This window comes from Neovison vison, chromosome 9 (genome assembly GCF_020171115.1).
Source record: "Neovison vison isolate M4711 chromosome 9, ASM_NN_V1, whole genome shotgun sequence".
Lineage (NCBI taxonomy): Eukaryota > Metazoa > Chordata > Mammalia > Carnivora > Mustelidae > Neogale > Neogale vison.
Genome location: NC_058099.1, coordinates 28,597,362 through 28,605,861, shown reverse-complemented (window position 1 = coordinate 28,605,861; position 8,500 = coordinate 28,597,362). Strand labels below are relative to the sequence as shown.

Below are 8,500 nucleotides of genomic sequence, written 5' to 3'. Positions count from 1 at the left end.
GAGACTATGGACTCTGAAAAACAATCTGAGGGGTTTGAAGTGGCGGGGGGGTGGGAGGTTGGGGTACCAGGTGGTGGGTATTATAGAGGGCACAGCTTGCATGGAGCACTGGGTGTGGTGAAAAAATAATGAATACTATTTTTCTGAAAATAAATAAATTGGGGAAAAAAATTAAAAAAAAAAAAGCAAGTACATGTCCAGGTGAAAGACAAATTTTTTAACTATAGCAGAAGAACAGACTTGAAATGGGGTAAATGACCAACAAGGAAGGTGCTATAGGTAGGTTTTACATAGGCATCTAGTTTATACCATAGTCTAATGAAAAAGAGTCCAAGTAAGTTAAATAAATTTCCTAAGCCCACACAGGCAGTACCTGGCAGGTTCAGGAAACAAATCCAGCTAAGTTTGATCTCCAAGCCCATATAATTTTCACTAGAGAAATTATTTTTAAATGTTTAGGAAGTTTCAATTAGCAATAATCGCGCCTCGGATAAACCTCATTGGCTACGATACTGTCACTGCGCAAAGCTTAAATGTTTAGGAAGTTTCAAGATGACTTGAGAATATCACAAAAGTTATAGTCCATAGGAAAACATACTAGCAGGACTCCTCTTAAACTTCTGAGGACAGTCTGTGAGGCCAAAAATAAAACATTACAGCAATAATTCTCAACAACAGTATGAAGGATATCTTGTTTCCTAGAGCTTGATCAGAATTAATGTTAAAATAGGAGAAGCAGATATAAATATGCACATAAAATATATTTTCTGCATTTATATCCTATGCTGCTGGTCCACTGTAGCAATGCACAAGAATATACACGGACTTATTAAGAATTACCAAGACACCTTAAAACACACCTGTTCCTCAAAATTTTCTCAGCTGTAAAGGATTTAAGAAAAGAACCTCAGATTTTAATGTACCTTATTTCTTTGATGTTTTAAAGCAATTTTTAAAATTGCCCCCCAAAATACAATTTTAAAGGTAGATAGGTATGTCTACCTATGTGTTTCGAATGTAAAAGGACACACAGCTTCTAACCTTCAAAAATTTCTGAGTATTATAGGTTCTAATTATTACCTGTTTTTGTTTGTTTTTTAAAGAATAGGAAATTGAAGAAGGAAGGTATGGGTGGAAAAAAACAACTTTCCTCCGATCTCAGAAACAAATGAACCAATACTACTACCAATAATAATACTTTTTACATTAAAAGCAGGTCAAATACTAAATTGTTGCACTTTCCCCAAGGTTTAGATGGCATTCAAAAAAGCATGTCAATAGTTAACATTAGCTAACAATCTTGGGAAAAAACCTGTAAATGCAAATAAGATATTTAGAGAGATACTTTGATTATAAATACTGTAATTATCTCAGTAACATTCTATTATACCCATTTTAAAATTGGGTCATAATTTTTCACCAAGGTGTCAAAGCATTACTTCTTTTTCCTTCCTTTAGGATACAGATGAATTCAATCATCATTTTTTGACATTGCACTTACCCAGAGAAAATTAAGGAGAATTAAATGTAAAAGCTTTCCTGTCCACCCACTGACTGTCCCATCCCATGGAGCTCCCCTGTTCAGAGAATATCATACAGAATTAAATAATGCTGGAGTTGGAAGAAGCCTTAACAGTTACCCACTTACAACACCTTTCTGAAGCATGAACTGGATACTTAATTGATAAGGTGTGACCATTGTAGCAAAAGTAATTTCAAGGAAAAATACTCAAAGCTCTAGGAAAGATCCTGTATATAACAATAAAAGTAGAGAAACTTTCACAAAAGCTTTTTTTTTCCATTTTTTTAATTTTAATTTTTATTTTTTCCAATTTATTTATTTTCAGAAAAACAGTATTCATTATTTTTTCACCACACCCAGTGCTCCATGCAAGCCGTCCCCTCTATAATACCCACCACCTGGTACCCCAACCTCCCACTCCCCCGCCACTTCAAACCCCTCAGATTGTTTTTTAGAGTCCATAGTTTCTCATGGTTCACCTCCCCTTCCAATTTACCCCAACTCCCTTCTCCTCTCTAACGCCCCTTGTCCTCCATGCTATTTGTTATGCTCCACAAATAAGTGAAACCATATGATAATTGACTCTCTCTGCTTGACTTATTTCACTCAGCATAATCTCACAAAAGCTTTTAATCTGTGCAGGCCAAAGCAGGACCACAGCACTCTTCTCCCATCTAAAACTACAGAGATGCTGGTACACAGATAAGCACAATGATAAAAAGAGAAAGCCAGAAATCCTTGAGAACCAGCTGCCACCCAAGTAAGAAGAAATGATTTGAAACTCTCAAAGAAAATACCAATGTTACACAGCTTGCTCCTGTGGGTGACATCTATACATTGTTCATTTACTTGTTTTTGGAGTGGTAGAGGTGGTAAAAGGGGAGAAACTACAAGGAAAAGAAAAATCAGGACACTGACAAAATAGAAGCCAGGAAAGTTTAAATGAGGATTTTGGTGCTGATCTATTATAGGAGAACAGTTTTCTTTTTCTTATAGGGAATTAAATCTTAAAATTTTAATCTTGTAATTAAATCTTGTAATATCACAGTCCCACATCTATGTCCTAGAGACATTTAAATGAGAAGCAACTATATTTAAAGAGTGTTGAAAATATATTTATTAAAGGCAGAGGACATGCAAGTTCATATTGCTCCTTGTCCTCATGTACCTGCCTTCTGCATAAAATACAACTGTACAACTTGAACGGAGTAAACATCACATTCACCTGGAAGAAATGCATGGCAATCCTTCTAGTTCAGAGGATAAAATTCATAATTTTAAAAAAATTCTTATGTTGCACTTTCAAATTTATGCTGCCTCTGTTTCTGGATGGTAGTTATTTGTGTCTGAAATTGGCTCCTTCAATGTGAGGAGTTTAGGGACTTCATTTCATACAGTAAAGGCACCATCCTCACAGCATAAGGTATAAAGAGCACAGCAGTACAGGGAATGTCAAAGGCACTAAAAAGCTTCTAAAGAAATACATGAAATTTGATTTTAAGACATTTTGAGAGATTTGGAAAAACTGTTAGTTACCGGAATTAGCAAAGATTTTATTGCACTGATTTTCTGATACCAAACTTTTACCCAACCCAACCCTCCCATTAGATGTTCCATCTTAATATGTCAAGAAATCCCAAAGTTTTAGATATATGCTTGCTAAAATCCAAGGTAGTTATTATTTAGTCTATTGCATATCAGTTGCATGCTTATATAAGTAATACAGTCAAGTAACCTAAGTTCAACACAAACAAGAAAGTCTTTGGTATTATATTCTACCTTTTCTTTACTCTCATCTCCCAAATGATGACTCATGCATGTGCCTAGAACCTGAGGCTATAGCTATTTTTTCAGTTAATCCTCTCTGGAATTTGATTGTGTTGGATTCTTCCTGCAATTTGGGTAAACATTTTAATCTCTTTTAACACCAGTTACCTCATCTATATAATAAGATTGTTATAAGGAATAAATTATATTTTATATATAAATACTTAAACAAGTACTTGGAATATTAAGAGAATATACAAAAGTAAGCTATTATTATTCTAACTGCTGCTGCTATTGCTGCTGCTGCTACAACCACTACGGTTTCCAACCAGAAAATAGGTGCACTCTTAGTCTATTGATTTGGATACACAATGCTACAATAACATTTATTTTTGCTCTTTTCTTCTATAAACCCTCCTCTTCGTATCTTTTTTCTTCTTTCTCCAGGATGAACCATCAAGATCTATGAAACAAATCTTGGCTTCAGGAGCACTCAACACAAAAGTACTTTTCCATGGAGTCTTTTATGCCCTTGTAGTCACTTAATCAAGCTGGTTATAGCAGGTACAAATCAGAAAAAAGGTACAAAAAAGAAACTCCTCTGGGAGTATCACTCTTAAGGTATTTTGGGGAGTACCACATAGAGGACAGGTGTCTATATCTAGGCCAGTGATTCTGAAACATCATGATTTGCCATCCAAAAAATCTAACAGTATTTTAAGACTCTGTTGGTTGTTACAGGGAAGATGGGAGGTATGACTGTTATCTAGTATACAGAAACCAGAGATGATGCTAAAAATACTATATTCAGAAAACAGTCCCAAGCCAAAAAGCAATATCTAACCCAAAATGTCAATATTGACAATGTTTAGAAACTGATCTAAGTTGATGCACATCAAAATAAAACATTATGTGGTGAAGTTAGAGTTGAGAGGAGAAGGTCCTCCAGGTAGAAATCAATATTTATCACAATTTTCTGGAAGGAATATACATTTTCAAGAACTGTAACATTATTGGAGCAGTAGATAGCCAACAGATACTTCTTCACTAAAATGAAATAAACAGAAAATAACAATGAAGTTGCATCTATAATACAATGAAAATATAGATCTGGGAAAAAAAGGCACAGGGAAAGCAGAGAATTAGAGGCTGACAAGAGTGGTATCAATGGAGGAAAATAATTGGTGAGATGATAAAGGTAAAGATTCACTTTCCTCTTTGTGTATCCCATTTCTAAGCCTCAAGAATGTTTTGTGATTGTTCTGAAGTCCTGTAATGTGGCACAAGAAATCTAGGCTTTCTCAATGGTTAGTTGCCTCAGGCAACACTTCAGATGCTCGAAAAACATTTCTTTAGCTATACCCAAACTCAAGCTCTACTGCATGGAAACTTGATTGTTTCGACTTCCTCTTGTGTACAGGGATCCCTTCCTTCTGTTTATATACTCCCAACAGAGAAATCAAATATTACTGGCATTGATGAAACATCTATACAAAGATGAGGTAAGAGATCCCTAGAACCTGTTCCATTTCCACTTTTCTACAATCCATTTTGTTGGAGAGGCCAATTCATATACCATAGCATGAAATCCAATCATATAACCCCTCAAAAATGAAGGAAGGAAGTCCTTCATAAATTCAGTCCAGCTATAGTCCAAGAAGAAAAAAGAATAACAGTTGGTGATTATTTAGTAAACAAACTGGTAAAATATTCACTGAAAATGGAATCCATCATGGGATGTGTGTGGAGAAGTTACCCATCAAAACTATAATCATCTGCTTATAATTTCTGCCCAAACATCAAAGAATTATCATCTTAATTATCCTAATTAGTTTTTCCTTGTGTGTATGTGAGTTCAACTACAGTTCACTGACTTATTATAAGGAAAAGAAACTACCATTACAAAATCAGAGATATTTCTCTTCTTAACAAAACAAAACAAAAAAAAGTTTCAAAAACTACTGCTTCTTGGACCACTTTTTACACCATATACAAATGCAAAAGACCCAAATGTGAGGCCTGAAATAATAAAATTCCTATTAGAAAACATGGGGAATAACCTCTTTGACACCAGCCTTAACAACATTTTTCTACATGACTCCTAAGACAAGGGGGAAATAAAGCAAGAATAAACTACTGGGACTACAACAAAATTAAAAAAAAAAAAAAACTTTTGTACAGTGAAAATGGCCATCAAGAAAATGAAAAAGCACCTGATTAAATGGGAAAAGACATTTACAAATGATATGTCCAAAAAGTGGTTAATATCCAAAATATATAAAGGACTCATATGATTCAACATAAAAAAATAGAAATAATCTGATTTTTAAAAAATGGACCTGAATAGACATGTTTTTCAAAGAAAACATACAGATGGCCAACAGACACATGAAAAGATGTTCAACATCACTTATCATCAGGGAAATGAAAATCAAAACCACAGTGAGGCATCATCTTATACTTGTCATAATGGTTAGTATCAAATAGACAAGAAATAACAAGTGTTGGCAAGGATGTAGAGGAAAAGGAACCATTGTACACTGGTTGGAAGGATTGTAAATTGGTGCAGTTACTATGGAAAACATTACGGAAGTTCTTCAAAAAATTAAAAATAGAAATAGCATATAATCCAGTAATTCCATTACTTGATACGTACACAAAGAAAATGAAAACACTAATTTGAAAAGACATATGCACCCCCATGTTTCTGCAGCATTATTTACTATAGGCAAGATATCAAAGCAATCTAATTTCCATCTGTACTGAATATATAAATATGTGTTCTGTACACACACACACACACACACACACACACACATGAATACTATACAGCCATAAGAAAGGATGAGATCTTGCCATTTGCAACAATATGGATGGACCCTGAGGATGTTATGCTAATTGATACAAATCAGAGAAAGACAAATACCATATGATTTCACTTAAATGTAAAATCTAAAAAACAAAACAAAATCAGAAACAGACCCACAAACAGACGGGTGGTTGCCAAGGAGAGAGGAATAGGGGGATGGGTAAAAAGTATGAAGGGGAGTGGGAGATATAGGTCTCCCATTAGATAATGAATAAGTCACAAGGATGAAAGGTACAGCATAGGAAATATAGACAATGGTATTGTGATAGTGTTGTATGCTGAGAGAAGGTAGCTACACTTGTGGTGAGCAGAGCATAATTATAAGGTGTCAAATCACTATGTTTTATACCTGAAGTTAATCTAACACTTGGTGTCCATTATAATTCAATTAAAAGAAAAGGTAAAAAAAATATTAGCAATGTCCCACCTGAACTCATTTTCAACACTGAATCCTTTCCTTCAAGAAACAAAACAAAACAAAACCATTTGGTATTACCAAAAGATTTTTAGATTGTAGCCAGCATAAGAAGGCCTCTCTCAGAAGTGCCTCTTCTGCTACTGTGTAGACATAAGTCTGTGATCCTGCCTTCAAGTGCAGCCAAGAGAATGGAGATGAAATTTGGCTATAATGACCACCACACAAAACTTTCAGTGCATTCATTTGCACAAACTTCTATTGCGGTTTCTAATCCCCACAAATGTTAAGGTGATTCCAAAATCATCTACTCAGCATAAAAGCTCTAAAGTAAAGATTAATATGTGGGAACTAAAATCAAATTACTACTACAATTATCTTCAACTGTTTGACATGATTAATGCTTCATTCAAATGACTACATAACACACAAAACAAGTTCTGGAAGTACATAATAATACTAATAATTAATAAACTAGACAGTAAGCTCTTCAATATTTTCCTTATTTGAGAAATTTTTTACTCTAAAAGGCTTACTGTAAAATATACTTTAGAAATCATCCTAAATGTTCATGGCATTTGTTAGGTCTCAGATATGCTTGAGAATCTTAGTGAGTTTTATAATGAAATTCATGGCTTTACTCAGACATGCAAAATTCCCTATACTATGTATTAGCAGAAATGTTGTGGTGAAAAAGTACCCAACATCTGAACATCCTGTGAATTAAATGGAAGGTTTTTGTTTTGTTTTGTTTTGTTTTTTTACTAACATATAATGTATTATTTGTTTCGGGGTACAGGTCTGTGAATCATCAGGCTTACACAATCACAGTGCTTACCATAGCACATACCCTCCCCAATGTCCATCACCCAGCCACCCCATCCCTCCCAACCACCCCCTTCCCTGAAGTAACACTCAGTTTGTTTCCCGAGATTACAAGTCTCTTATGGTTTGTCTCCCTCCCTGGTCCCATCTTGTTTCATTTTTCCCTCCCATCCCCTCATAACCTCCCACCCTGCCTCTCAAATTCCTCATATCAGAGAGACCATATGATAATTGTCTTTCTGTGATTGACTTATTTCACTTAGCATAACACCCTCTAATTCCATTCACATCATTGCAAATGGTAAGATACTGGTTTTTTGGATGGCTGCATAGTATTCCATTGTATATATATACACCACATCTTTATCCATTCATCTGTTGATTGACATCTAGGTTCTTTCCATAGTTTGGCCATTGTGAACGTTGCTGCTATCAACATCGGGATGCAGGTGCCCCTTCAGGTCACTACATTTTTATCTTTAAGGTAAATACCTAGTAGTTCAATTGCTGGGTCATAGGGTAGCTCTATTTTCAACTTTTTGAGGAACCTCCATACTATTTCCCAGAGTGGCTGCACCAGCTTTCATTCCCACCAACAGTGCAGGAGAGTTCCCCTTTCTCCACATCCTTGCCAACATCTGTCATTTCCTGTCTTGTTAATTTTAGCCATTCTGACTGGTATGAAGTGGTATCTCACTGTGGTTTTGATTTGTATTTCCCTGATGCCAGGGTGATGTTGAGCACTTTTTCATGTGTCTGTTGGCCATTTGGATGTCTTCTTTGCAGAAATGTCTGTTCATGTCTTCTGTCCATTTCTTGATTGGATTATTTGTTCTTTGGGTATTAAGTTTGATAAGTTCTTTATAGATTTTGGATACTAGCCCTTTATCTGATATGTCATTTACAAATATCTTCTCCCATTATGTCGAATGGTTTTGTTGACTGTTTCCTTTGGTTTTGTTGACTGTTTCCTTGGCTGTGCAAAAGCTTTTGATCTTGATGAAGTCCCAGTAATTTGGTCTTGCTTCCTTTTCCTTTGGTGATGTTTCTAGGAAGAAGTTGCTGTGGCTGAGGTCAAAATCTTCCTCAAGGATTCCTGTCT

General features: G+C 35.2%; 1 pseudogene; it reads right to left on the bottom strand.

The window, feature by feature from the left end:
• Positions 1-419: 419 nt before the first annotated feature.
• On the bottom strand, positions 420-530 carry LOC122917823 (annotated as a pseudogene).
• Positions 531-8,500: the final 7,970 nt, after the last annotated feature.